At 27.6% G+C, this 13,831-nt stretch overlaps 1 protein-coding gene and 1 long non-coding RNA gene across 5 annotated transcripts in view; one reads left to right on the top strand and one right to left on the bottom strand.

The window, feature by feature from the left end:
* The window catches only part of LOC129966604 (LHFPL tetraspan subfamily member 3 protein-like), a 106,933-nt gene that overhangs the window by 29,679 nt on the left and 63,423 nt on the right, over positions 1-13,831 (bottom strand). The gene's annotated exons all lie outside the window — the stretch shown is intronic.
* On the top strand, positions 480-9,065 carry LOC129966605 (uncharacterized). Of its 3 annotated transcripts, none has more exons than XR_008784278.1 (5): positions 480-615; positions 7,419-7,494; positions 7,607-7,765; positions 7,940-8,034; positions 8,807-9,065. It is a non-coding gene; the product is annotated as an uncharacterized LOC129966605 (long non-coding RNA). The 3 variants fall into 3 exon arrangements; XR_008784276.1 differs by having other exon boundaries at positions 7,390-7,494; XR_008784277.1 differs by lacking the exon at positions 7,940-8,034 and having other exon boundaries at positions 7,390-7,494.

Below are 13,831 nucleotides of genomic sequence, written 5' to 3'. Positions count from 1 at the left end.
ATTTTCTTTGTTAATTTCTATTTCAATGAATAAAAAGTCGTGAACAGATCTATTTTTAATTAAATTTATTTTACAATACTTAACTTTTTTTACACATTTAAAAGCATCTCTGTCAAATTCGCCATCCATTGCCCCAATCTCAATTTATAAAATAAAATGAAGGTTAAATTTTTAATAAATAAAGCAAACTAAAAAATATTTTATCAAATCTAAAGATATCTTTATGAGATTCAGTAATTATATGATATATAATTTATGATAATATAGTATTAACTACAATAATACAACATCGCAAAATCAAAAATCGGCATACAGAAACAAAGAGTACAAGTGCACTTAAATTAGAAAGATCAATTTCAATACTTCAAAATTAATCATTCTTAAAGATAGACAGATGTTCAATAAGAACACACACCGACACGAACATCTCTAATAAGCCATTATTACTCAATATTTCTTTTCCAGTAATCACTATTCTATTGATGCCAAATAACACCACATGAGAGCCGTCATCAAGAGACACCTGCGACATACTCTGATTAGTATTCTATGCGCCTATTCAATAAGTCCGCCTTCAAGCGCATAGGATGTCGCCATTTGCCAGAAGACTAAAAGGTGAGTTTTTCCTTGTCACCAAAAATAAACGAAAAAGCAGAAAGTGAAAAATGTTTTGTCCTTGTACGATCAGAATCGGCGAGGAAGCTACGAATTCGTTATTTTTGTTCTTTTCCCGCTTTATGTTCTTTTTTGTTTTAATTCAATGTGTAGAATATCTGAGTAAAACGGCAGTTCCAGTGAAAGGAAAACATCGGATATGTCGCAAGAATTATAAAAGAAGAATAAATGTTCGACCGTGAAGATTCTGATGATGACGATTTGTTACTTTTCAGCTGCCAGACAAATTTATGTGCCAAGAGCAGATTTGTTCTTTTATTTTGTTTAAAAAAACATTTTAATGTGAAAGTTCACTGTTTTGCATGAGACGTTAGCGGTATTTCTCAGAAATCGTTATAGACAGAAATGAATTCATAGAATCGAAGAAATTTCATAATAACTTAAAATGGCGCCAATATAAAAAAGGCTTAACTTTTCATTATGAAGATATTCTTTTCTATTTTTCTTCGAAATAACTATTTTATTAAAACAGATATTTATAATAAAGTAGATAGAAATTAGCTGTTATAATTTTCTAAAGCCACTGGGATTTTTTTTAAAGAAATTTTGAATAACATTGTAGCATTATAATGTTTTATGCTTGTATTGATGCGTTTTATTTTTATTTTTACTTTCTTGTTTATAAAATGTACAAAGAGAAAGTATTGTAATTATCAACAAATTCGAACCCAATATTTTGACGCATCGTCAAATTTCAGATGTCCATCAGTCCGAAAAACGCATCTGTCTTTCTATTTGTGAATTCGATAACTCAAAACCGCTTTGAGCTAGACAGATGAAATTTGGCACATGGACTTAACACTAAATTTCTAGATTCCGCTGAAGTTTTGAGCGAAATCTATTCAAAGAAAATGTATCTATCTAGCTTTCCAAATACAAATTAACCGAATAACTATAAAACAAAGAGAGCTAGATGGATATGAATTGGTACTTTGATTATCGTCTAAAATGAAATCATATATCAAATTTAGAACCAAATCCATTGAGGGATTGACAATCTGTCGATTTATACATTCAAAAACATGTAAATATATGAAATGTAATGTATAATTTTGTGTCTATATCTGTAATTTTATGTCAAATCTTGGTTTTAATTGTATGGTAAAAAGGTGTCCAATATATATTTCAAATTTCTGGATATTTGTGTTTTACACACATTCACTGGTTAATCACCAAAAAGAATCACTAAAGATCAAGCGGTAGATTCAGTAAAAGCATTAAATTCACCCCAAAGATCTATATTTCGAACGGCTGAAAAATGTTTATTCGATTTTCTTTATTCTAGTACGAAGTTAAACACAAAACGCAATGAAGATGTGTGTAATGGGTTAAATACATGAAATCCGAAAGAATATAATTTGGTCATTCATTATTAATTAGTAACGCAGAAGTTTTTTATATCTGAGACAGTGAAATCATTTCGTTGAATTGATTAGAATTGATCTACAAATCAGATTTATAGAAAAAATAAAATATTTATTTTCTTATTGGCGGTATATTTCAAAGCTATTAACTGAATTGATTTCATTCAAAATGTGCCAAAATAGTATAATAAAAAAAAGATTTCAATAGATATGTTAATAAACTTGATAAAATCTTGATATTTCTGCTGCACTTTTTTCAAAAAAATCCAATCTTTCTTCATAAAATTAAATGAAAACTAAATTTCCATAATTAAAATCTTTTAGTATTATGAAACGTAAATAGGGAAAAAAATCCATTAATCAATTATATAAACTTTTCAGTACCAAGCTATTAGTTTTTACTTTCATTTTTAAAATATGGAAAAAAAGAAAGTATTTTGATTCACTATTATATTCAGTAGAAAGCAAAAGATAAAAAAATATGTATATTCAAAACCAAACAATCTTAATTATCTAACAAATGTAATTAATCAGTAAATAGTGTGTCATGCGAGTTAATGAATATTGAGGAAGTCAAACTGATAAATCTCCATACTCTTGACTCAATTATATAATTGTTATACATAAGGAAATATTTGCATAAAATATTGCTCTAAGCTGTTTATATCTAAATGGGAACTAGAATTGTTTTTCAGAATACAATTGACATTATTTTTCTGATAGAACATGTTAAATCAACAAAGAACTACCTTTAAGTCTGCAATACATGCATTTATATATATGTCATAAACAAAAAATAATTATATTACAAACTGATAATTAAACAGATAATCAAATTAACATACATAATTAATCCCTTAACATTGTAGTTTTTCTCTATGTTAAAAAGTGACAATTTCAATTAACATGTGATAATTTACTCTAAAATTATTTATAAAAATGTTACAATTTCGATTAACATGCGATAGTATACTCTGAAATTATTTATAAAAATGTTACAATTTCGATTAACATGCGATAGTATACTCTGAAATTATTTATAAAAATGTTACAATTTCGATTAACATTTAATCAATTGAAAATTACAAAATCCTTTCTTAAGAACGTATACTGCCCAAGAACTAACTGCACTAGAACCAACTGCTTAATCCCTAACTATAGGATCACCGGGGATAGGGGGTTTGAAAGGGAATTTTGAATGATCTTTAAATTGCGCATTATGCAATTTACAGAGAACCACATAATATGAAATATATTATCGTGTCTAAAAAATAGTCAATACAAGCTTGCATAAATTGTAGGGGAGCTTCAATAACAACATTTATTTTTACTTATAACTTAAAATTCCTTTTTTTTTTTTTTTGTTACTGGGTTTTTTTTAAATTTGCTTCGTAGAACGTATGCTTATGTACGTTACATTTATGATAGCTTTTCGAATATTATCTGTTTGAATATCTTTGTAACTACTTTAAATTAAATTTTGACCTCAAGTAATTGTTGAATGTTTAAAGTTTTTATATTTAGACATTTTACTTATTATTAAAACAGGTGCACCTCTTAACATCGATTGTGAAACCAAAAGAATAAAAGAATTTGTCTTCTATCAAATCTGTATTATATTCTATAAAAGAATTTCTATTTGAATATCTTACTATATATGATTATCAAGGCAAGGGTATTGTATAAACATTCAGATATCGTAAGACTTCATAAGAGATTGTATATATATATATATATATATATATATATATATATATATATATATCATTAGGTCATGAAGAATATATTTCTAATTATTTTAAATTATATTAACTATACGTTTATATCCGACAGTTTAGAAAGTAATTATTGGAACTCGAGTGGAATGGATTTCTTGTATATTAATTTTCAAAATAATCATATTCTTTCCTGCTAGACTACATCATTTTTGTAATAATTAATATACTGAATCACAGGGGGGGGTTCAACTAAGAATTTGAACCCCCCCCCCCCTGTGATTTAGGTTAATTATCGTACATTAATAAGTCGGTCCGGTTTCCAACATTAAATATTGAGATTTTGAAAGATTTTATCTATAATTATAAATGTTAATGAATTATTGATGCTTACAATGCAAGTTAAAGAATAGTATTGAAAATTATTGCAACTTTTATTATGATTTAAAAGTCTCACTAATTTGGAAAATTATTGAATTTTTATATTAAATATGTGTATACCTGGCTTTTAATATTTGGCTATGCGTATGAATATATAAATTATATTTGTATAAATTTGATCATATATATTGAAAATATAAGAATATATAAATGTGTTTTGGTATAAATTTAAGCATATATATATATATATATATATATATATATATATATATATATATATATATATAATTTTTTATTTTCTTATGGGTGCATCAATTTTTGTTCGTCTACATAAAGGAATAATAAGAAAAATTTAAAGACAACCTTAACAAGTTTTATAGTGTTTCCAATATAAAAGAATAAGAAATTGTTGCCAATTGGCAACATTATGCACTGTAGAGTTAAATCAACAAATATGTATTTTCCCATTGCCTTGAATAATATTTTCAAAACTGCTAAGAGCCAATCCATATTAAAATGAGCCATCTTTTGGATCAATTGCTCATGCTTGCGCAAAAAAATAAACCTAGTCACGTGTTTTTCATACCTGCGGTCTCAAAACCAAAACAATGAAAATAAGATCACTCGATCATTAATTAACAGCCATTGTCAAGAATCAGAGCGGACGCGATTTGAATCTTCAATGACTGACCTCTGACCATCGCGGCAATTTCGAAGTCAGTCAATAGCCATTGGCTTGGTGAAATCTTTATTGTGGGTGGGGTCTGCTTTGTGGAGAGAATTTATAACTGAAACGAGCCGTAGTTGATACATATAAAACAACACTACGAGTCACTAATAATAGAGTATTATATGCTAAGTAGATTGTTTTATTTTTATTGCTGTAAAAAAAATGTGTAAAATTGCTAGAATGCGAGGCGTGACAAAATTAGCATAACAGCTAATTTGCGAATTATTTTAATTTTCGATCATGTATCGATATCCTGTTATTAATTGCGACAAAACAGCATTTAATGTGCAGGTTTCACAGTACAGAATAAGGTAGAACAATTTCACCATTTCCAGTAATGTCTTTTCCAATTGCTGACAGTCAAAACGAGTTTCGGCACTTTCTAGATCAAAAATATATTTTTGTTATTTAGCTCATTATAATTCTTACAGTGTAATACGAAAAAAAAACATTTTTAAACAAACTGAAACTGATTGTAAGCTAGAATTCAGAGATTTAAAATTATTGCATCTTCAAATGAAGATTTTAATCAACTTTCGCATCCGCGGACATAATTTTCATGTACCTTAATTTTGAATATAGGGTTAAGCTATATTAACACCCACCTTTTAAGTAACACTAAGATTATTTTGAAACAGACTTCGTAGCTTTGAACAGCGTTCAGATGACGAAGGCGGTATACCTGAGCTGGCACACTTTCTCACCAAGCGTCTGCACCACACTGGGACTGGCCATACCTTGCATTTCTTCGGTGGAATTGAGTTTCAACCTGACCCCTCCGGTCCCGCAAATGACACCTTACTACAAGGCCACCGCTACTCGGCAGGACATTGAAAGTTATATTCTATGTAACACCCATCCGATTTACCTGTGTATACCGATTACTACGTTTTTATGAAAAAATAATTAAAATAGTTGTTTAGATTTAGAAAGAACAAATATGGCAATTAATGCAATTATTAATCTTCCAAATTTCACAAACGACTTTAAAAAGGCGGTAAAAATCACTAAAAATGAGAGCTATCCATTTACAAAAAAGAAGGACTATGTTTCTCAGGCAGAAGTTAAAATATTAATTAACGAAAGAAAAAAAGGCACTTATAAACAAAGAATCAATAAATTTCGCTACTATACGCTTTATAGCAAATATTATGCTTCAGTTAAACTATCCTAAAGAAGCCAACTCTCAAAAAATAAAAATTGGAAGATTAAATAATGATTTTATTTTGTAATAAAAGTATAATAATGTGCAAAGATATTTTAATTGAAGATTTGTAATTAAAAGAACAATTATTTTTGTGGGCATTACGATTGGAACAACAGATAAAATGTCTCTATTAATAATCATAACAAAGATATTATTTGAAAATCTTCATGTTCTATCAAAGCTATATTTCGGAATAAACAGATAGTTCAGTAATGTGATGAATGTATTAAAAAATTGATGTAATAATACTCTGATGAATTATTCTCATTTTTAATCAATAGCAATTAATAATTAATTATTCAAAATTTATATGAATCATTAAGTGAGAAATTAATGCAAAGGATGTTAAATAAGTTACGGGAACAATAAGTAGAATCCGCCTTCAAATATTTGATAGGGAACTCAGAATTTCAGAAATTAAGGCAAAGGATGTTAAATAAATTACGGGAACATTAAGTAGAATCCGCCTTCAAATATTTGATAGGGAACTCAGAATTTCAGAAATTAATGCAAAGGATGGTATTTATATTACAGGATCAATAAGTAGAATTCGCCTTCAACTATTTGATAGGGAACTCAGAATTTCAGAAATTAAGGCAAAGGATGGTAAATATATTAAGGGAACAATAAGTAGAATCCGCCTTCAAATATTTGACAGGGAACTCAGAATTTCAGAAATTAAGGCAAAGGATGGTAAATATATTACGGGAACAATAAGTAGAATCCGCCTTCAACTATTTGATAGGGAACTCAGAATTTCATCTTGTAATTTCTTCTAATAAAACTGTAGGAGATATTCTATGCTGTTTCTTTTGGATTTCTATATCTACAGCTTCGTTTTTCAACAGAAACCATTTCATTTACGAAATTCATTAACCTTTCCCTTTAATTTTTATAAATGCAATTTATGATTGAAAGTACAAACTTAAATACACCAGTTATGAATGTAAATATAAACGCTACGGCTCCTATTTTCACTAAAATCTGATATAAACAAACGTTGTGTGTCTTAATAATAAAGTCAATGTAGTTATTCCACGCCTAGATGCATAAGAAACGATTTAATTTATAACGCATTTCACTCCATAACTTTGAAAGTTAACAGCAGACGAAACTAATCTTTATAAAAACAAAAGGAATGATTAAATATGAAAATAAACGGAACAGCTGAAAAATTACATTGCTATCTGTACCATTTTATTAGCATAAACATAAATACTATTTCCAGTGTCTTATCTTAACAAACTGCAATATTCGTATTCAAATTTACATTTATCATGAAATCTCTCTCTTGTATCACTTGATATCTTTTTTTAGAGATAATGTAATTCCGTATTTATTGCCAGCTTTAATCTGCCATAAGAGCACGATAACAATACCAGAGGCTACAACTTGAAAATCTAGATTTTGCCAACTCGTAAGGTTAGTCCATTTATTATACTCTTATTTAGATGTTCGGATAAAATTGTTTCCATCAAGTTATGAAACATGATCTAGACTGATGCATATAAAGTTGTTCTTCCTTTTTGTATAGTAACCAAAGGTAGTTGGTAATCACCTCAGGATCACGGATCAATGCGAGGCCAGCCACTATGAACACTGTGCTCGATTTTTTTTGCAACCTTGAATTCCAAGATATTATCATCCATAGTAAGAAGGGGGTATGTCTAGGAAACTAAATGAATGATGAATGGTAAGTCACGAGGTAATCTTCTAATATCCGCTAATATAAGCAAAAGTATGATTAGAAGAGAGCTTCTACTGTAATTTACCAGTTTTGTGTGCCAAATTTGAACATAATAAGTTGATATTTAGGATATAAGCTGCTAATTTTCACTAGTAATTTATTGACTTAACTATTTTTTAGGCTAAATGTTGGCAATGAAATTTATAATCGCTGGAAATACCAACACCATTCCTATTTATTGAAAGTAGTAAGAAGTTAGATATTAAAGTGCCAAGGTAAAATAATTATTTAAATTTAATGTTTCATCATTATATAAAAATATATTGCTGTATTGTAAATTTGCAATACGCTTTTGAACATTGTTTATTATCTTTCAAGGTTTTAATTGTGTAAAACTTTGCTTTTGGCAAATTTATAAATATTCTTTTTTTACTTTTTTATTTTACCTACCTGTAGAAGAAGTATTTTAAACGTAAAAAAAATTCGATTATGAGATTCTGATCATTTCCACATTTCAGACCTCTCAGAGTTAAAAAAAATTCTTCTTTTGGCCTTGTGTTCATCTGGGACCAAGATAATTAAAATTGTCTTTAGCTATATGACAAAAATTTGGTATAAAGAATCACAATTAAATTTGAAGTCTTCTATAAATTTTTAACAAAATTCATTCCCAGGAAGTCCGTTATGCTAACTTTTCGAATACAAGTGAATTCAATACCTCAAAGTACAAAGCACTAAGTAAATAAATAAATAACATTAAAAAGATTGAAGTTTAGCTTCTTAAATGTAGATATATATCAAATTTTGAGACATTAAAATAAATTACATGCACTTCTTGATGAATATATTCTCAAACAAAAAAACAAACAAACTCATCAATTAAAATCACAGTCTTAGAAGCAATATAAGTCAATGTAAAGGGCAATAATACTTAATGCTGACTCTCTAACGGAAAGCATCGCAAATAAGAGGATGATATTGCTAATTTATGGTGGCATCACCGGCTTATTTCCTAACTTTAACTCAAAAATATTTTTTTTATTTCAGAACAGTATTAATCCAGAGAGCGGAAATATTTGGACATGGATTAGAACTACCAAGTTATTTTATTGAAGAATTCAATGCTACTAGAACTCAGGAATTGTAATTTTATCCAAAAATATCAGCAAATAGTATTTTATAATGAAAATAAATACTTTATTTATAATGTAAAATTATCTGATCATTCATATATAATGTAGAATATGTACTAAGAACGATTTTGTAAGTCGTGTTTTCCAGTTTAATTAAAATAAAAGAATTGAAAGTATTGTGCTTCATAAGTTCTTCACATTTTAAATTCTTACCAAAAAATGATTAAATATTTTCACGACCAGAAACATTCTTACTAGAACATCATAAAAAGTCTGCTTCCGATGTTGTATTTCTGTTTTTTATACATATCAGAAATTCTTTTAAGCAAGCAATCTTAAAACAATTATTGTCTATCTTATTTGCATAGGATAAGTTTCAGAAATACTGTTTGAGTATCAAAAATCATTTTAATCTATTATTAACTCGTGATTTCAGAAAAATTGTTTAAACTGTTAATAGAGTCAGATGATACTCACATGATGCAAGTCACAGCAGTAATATTTCCTTATGAAATTCGCTGTATATTTTACAGGAAGTAACATCATAGCTCAACGAAAAAAAACAACAACATGGCTATGGGATTATGTTTATCATGTAACAGTAGCACTGCGGGAAATGATTCCATTATTTTACAATGACGATGTCATATAACATTATATTACATCTTGAAAAATCAGAATTCACTTCTTTAATTGTGAAAAACTGACGCAGTTTTTTTAAGACTAGACTGGATGAAATCAAAGATCTTAATATGATTGGAAAACATTTACATCATATAAATTATTGTAATTTTTGTGCAATTCTTCAAAATAATTTTCTTCACTTATGTAATTATTTGAGTTTCATAGAATTACTGAGTTAAGAAACCAAAACCTTTTTTATACATTGAGAACTTTATTTATATAAAATTTAAATCATAACAGACAATATATCTTTCCTTTTAGTTGTTATTGTTTTAAAAAATAGCATGTTTAAGACATTTCCCATGGGACTTATATTTCTATCATGGGAAAAATTTATAATCCACTAGAAACGAACAGCAATCTATAAACGAAAGTGGTGCATTACATCGTTACTTTTTCCTCCTCAACTCAATATACACGAATAACTACAACCCACAGTCCAATTTTGTCAGCCAAACAAGTGTTCACTCCACAATTCCAGTAAATGCAACGAGCAAATCCTTTTATAAGCTTCTAACAAGAAATAACGAAAGTTAGTCAAATAAGCCTTTCCATACAAGGATAAACAGAAAGCTCTCTTCCTCACAAATCCAGCTGAATAATCTGTGTAAAAACAACACTGGGGAAAGTCAAAATTCCTTCCCATCTGATAATGACAGCAACTTTTCCCCTTCTACCAAGAAGATCTCAATTTCACACATGGTTGAGCATTCTTTTACTTCTTTCTTTTCAACAGTAACGTGCCTCTTTTCGCCCACATAAATTGCTCTTCCTTGGATCACCTTGATAATTTTCCCACGTAGCATGGAAGTGAAGACTGTTTTGTAATGATAGCATCATACGCTACACGCTTGTCCCTCAATTATAACCGGATATCTGGTACTAATTCTATGGAAAAAAGAATTTCATTGTTTTGGATTCTATCTTAAAGAGAATATACTTCCGTGATATATGAATAATGCGCATTTTGCTTAATATAAAATCATGAATGCATTATTATTTTTATTCGCTTTCGTCAGACGATTTAGTTTTGATCCAACACGAACCATTGTTTCAGGAGAATTTTTTTTTTCAGAAACAAAAATATTTTTAGAAAACATGATTTTTTAGATGAAACTGAAAAGTTGCTTTAAAGAAATAAAAATTACTTGCCAGAGCTACAAGTGAAATCGTTTTCAGATAAAATCGTTCACCATATACTTCCGACCTTATTTTATTTTTTTACTTTATCACTCTGATTTTATTCTTTTTATTTGCTTTTGCGATTTTTGCGAGTGGCAACGAAACGATTTCGAATTCCACGTAAATGAAAATAAAGGAAGGCAGAATTTTTATTTTTAGAAAAATCAGTGAAGTATTTTATAAAATTTATATAGATTGGTTTAAATTACAAATAAGCAGATTTTTTTGAATGGTGCAATTAATTTTCTCAAAATAATGCAATTAAGTTGGAATAAGTCTAAGCTCTTATTTGTTATGTGCTATTTTAAAACTACTTTATGACTTTGATTAAAATGATTTATGACGTTCGATTTAAATGCAGATGAATCACAACGTAAAGCAGTGCAGAAATAAAATAAAACTCTTCCCTCAAGGTAAGTCTTTCTTCTTTTTTTAAACAAAATAAATTATTAAATTTTGGAAGATTCAAATCATGCTATCTTTAGAAACTTTTAGATAAATTCTTATAAATCTATCTGTAAATGGCAAACACATGTCAGTATTATCAAACAAATGATCTACCATTTATAATGTTGCATAAGAACAATTAATCTTATTTTTGAAGCAGGTGACCCAATAATACGTCATTTGTTAACAAACTGATGTTAACAATTTTTTTTACAGAGCTATCAAAATTATTGAAAAATATTTTTATTTAAGTAATAATTAAATAAAATTTTAGTGCATGAATAAATTATCATTCATTTCATCCTAAATTAAAATTAACGCAGGATGTTTTTTTTTTTCAAAAACTAATTACAGTTTCTAATCTCAAATAATTATATATACAAAGTTTCATTTAGTATAATAAATTGTGATTATTATACTACACGGAAAATTTGTATTGAAATAAAGTCCCTATAACAAAATAAAGAAAAATTGTTTTTCTTTCTTCTTTTTTTCTTCATTTAAGGAAGTGCTAGGAAGATAATAATAGTATCATAATTCTAATTGTCCAATTGAACAAAGAAAAAGGGTAGGTTCATTAAATATTACTCGCGGCCATTTTTCGGTAGAAAAGAAATCAGGGTCAATAGGAAGTCCGAGATTGATACAGGTCACAGGTACAGTTAGCTACAAAGAACCTGAAAGCGGATAAAAGCATTGAATTGCTGCGTTGGAAAAACTCGGAGACATTATAGCATTTATTTATCTTTGCCTGGAGCTTCAAGTTTTGATTCTCAAATGGTGTTTTGAAGAAATCGTCTGCGTTGATTAAAATATATATTTTAGGAGCCGGTAGCAGGTTTATACATTTTACAAAGAACAGATGGACTTGAATGAAATATAGGGCAAATAAACAATTATTTATTAAATTTGAAGTATTTTATATATTTTTTTAAAAAATAGCATATATCTTTGTTTAAGTTCTATATCAGCTCTGAAGCATGCAAATAAAATTAGGGCATCTAAATCTTCAATAAAATGAGACTATATAATTGTATACGTTTAAATACTGAATTAAGTTTTTGAAAATTTTAATTTTTGTAATACCACAAAGAATTTGACCAGTTTTCGAAATAATGCCAACTAAAACCGAATCTAGGTTATGTGTTAGGAAACTCTCAAAAAGAACTGATATTTTAAGTTAATGTTTATTTTTAGAATTCCATTGTGTTTTGTCCATATTTAGAGAAGTATTTCACCTTTTCTCTTCAATTTCAACAGAACTGTCTTAAAATGAGTCAATATAGAATTGAATCAAAAGTTTTTAGGTAAGAATTATTTTAAAATAAGATCTTTAAAAAATAAACAACTTTCATTCAACAAGAATGTTTTGAAAGATTTATAAACTTTTCAAATTAAAAAAATAAAATATAAATAAAAAATTTAATGAAGAGGAGTTAGTGTTTGTACGTGTGTGAGTGTGTGTTCGCTCTCTCCATGCTGGATGGTTTGTTCTAAATTTGCAAAACTTGGCGTATAAATATTTGGGAGAGAAAGGAAAATATGCACCTCGGAGCAATTTTTTTAGAAATTTTAATTAACATTTTAATTTAATTATTAATAAATTTAATACTGGTATTTTCCGGCATAACTTCCAAAGATATTACAATATAAAAGCAATCTTTACATCATTTTAAAATTCAAAAAAATTCTCTTCAATAATACCAATGTTTTACATTATAAATATTTTTATATTAATTATTTTTTGAAAAATATTTTAAACATATTTATAAGATCTGAATCTAAGAATTCTGAGCGAGTATTAAACACATCACGAATAATAATACAAAAACATAAGAATTCTGAAAGAACACTAAAGTTATTGATATAAGTCCCTTTTAAGATTGCAGATATTTATTATTATTTTTTTACAATAATTATCTTGCCCTTAACATAAATTATTATTTGCAAAGCAGATTTCAGAGAAACAAACGATATATTTTAATAAATTCTGAGAAGAAACTTTAGAAGATTTAAATTTGTCTTTAAAACACTATTAATTTGATAAAAATAGCAAATTTTATATTGCTTTAGGTTAGTTTACATTGCCAAAAGGCTATAAATAGCCAAATGAAAATATTTTTCTTAATCTAATTTCTATCTATTTCTGAAATATAGAAGAGCTGGAAAAATTAAGGAAATCTCATAATAAAATGAATAAAATGGCGTAAATTTTCTAAAACAGCATAAATTATTTCTCTAACAAAATTTGAAACTTAAGAACATTAGATAAAAGTTTTAACTAAAACTTTTAGCGACTATTAATCCTAGCGGACCAATTCTAAGTCACCAAAAGTGGTTATTTATAAATATAGCGAAACGCGGAAAATTATTACATAAACAAAATAAGTTGGAATTAAATTTTTTTCTGAAACATTTTGCTTTAGTTAAAACTTTAGTTGCTCCTACTTTGCTACATTAATCTTTAAGTATCTAATTTTTTTTAAGTTTGTACCCCGTCTAAAATTAGTTCTAATGAATAATGAATTTAAGGAAAGATTGCTGCAAAACTTGATTTGATAGGACAACAGTTTAAACGTTATCTGCAACAATATATATACTTATATAAAGATATATATGATATTTA

Source organism: Argiope bruennichi, chromosome 4, assembly GCF_947563725.1.
Source record: "Argiope bruennichi chromosome 4, qqArgBrue1.1, whole genome shotgun sequence".
NCBI classification, from domain to species: domain Eukaryota; kingdom Metazoa; phylum Arthropoda; class Arachnida; order Araneae; family Araneidae; genus Argiope; species Argiope bruennichi.
This window is presented reverse-complemented; position numbering and strand designations above follow the sequence as displayed.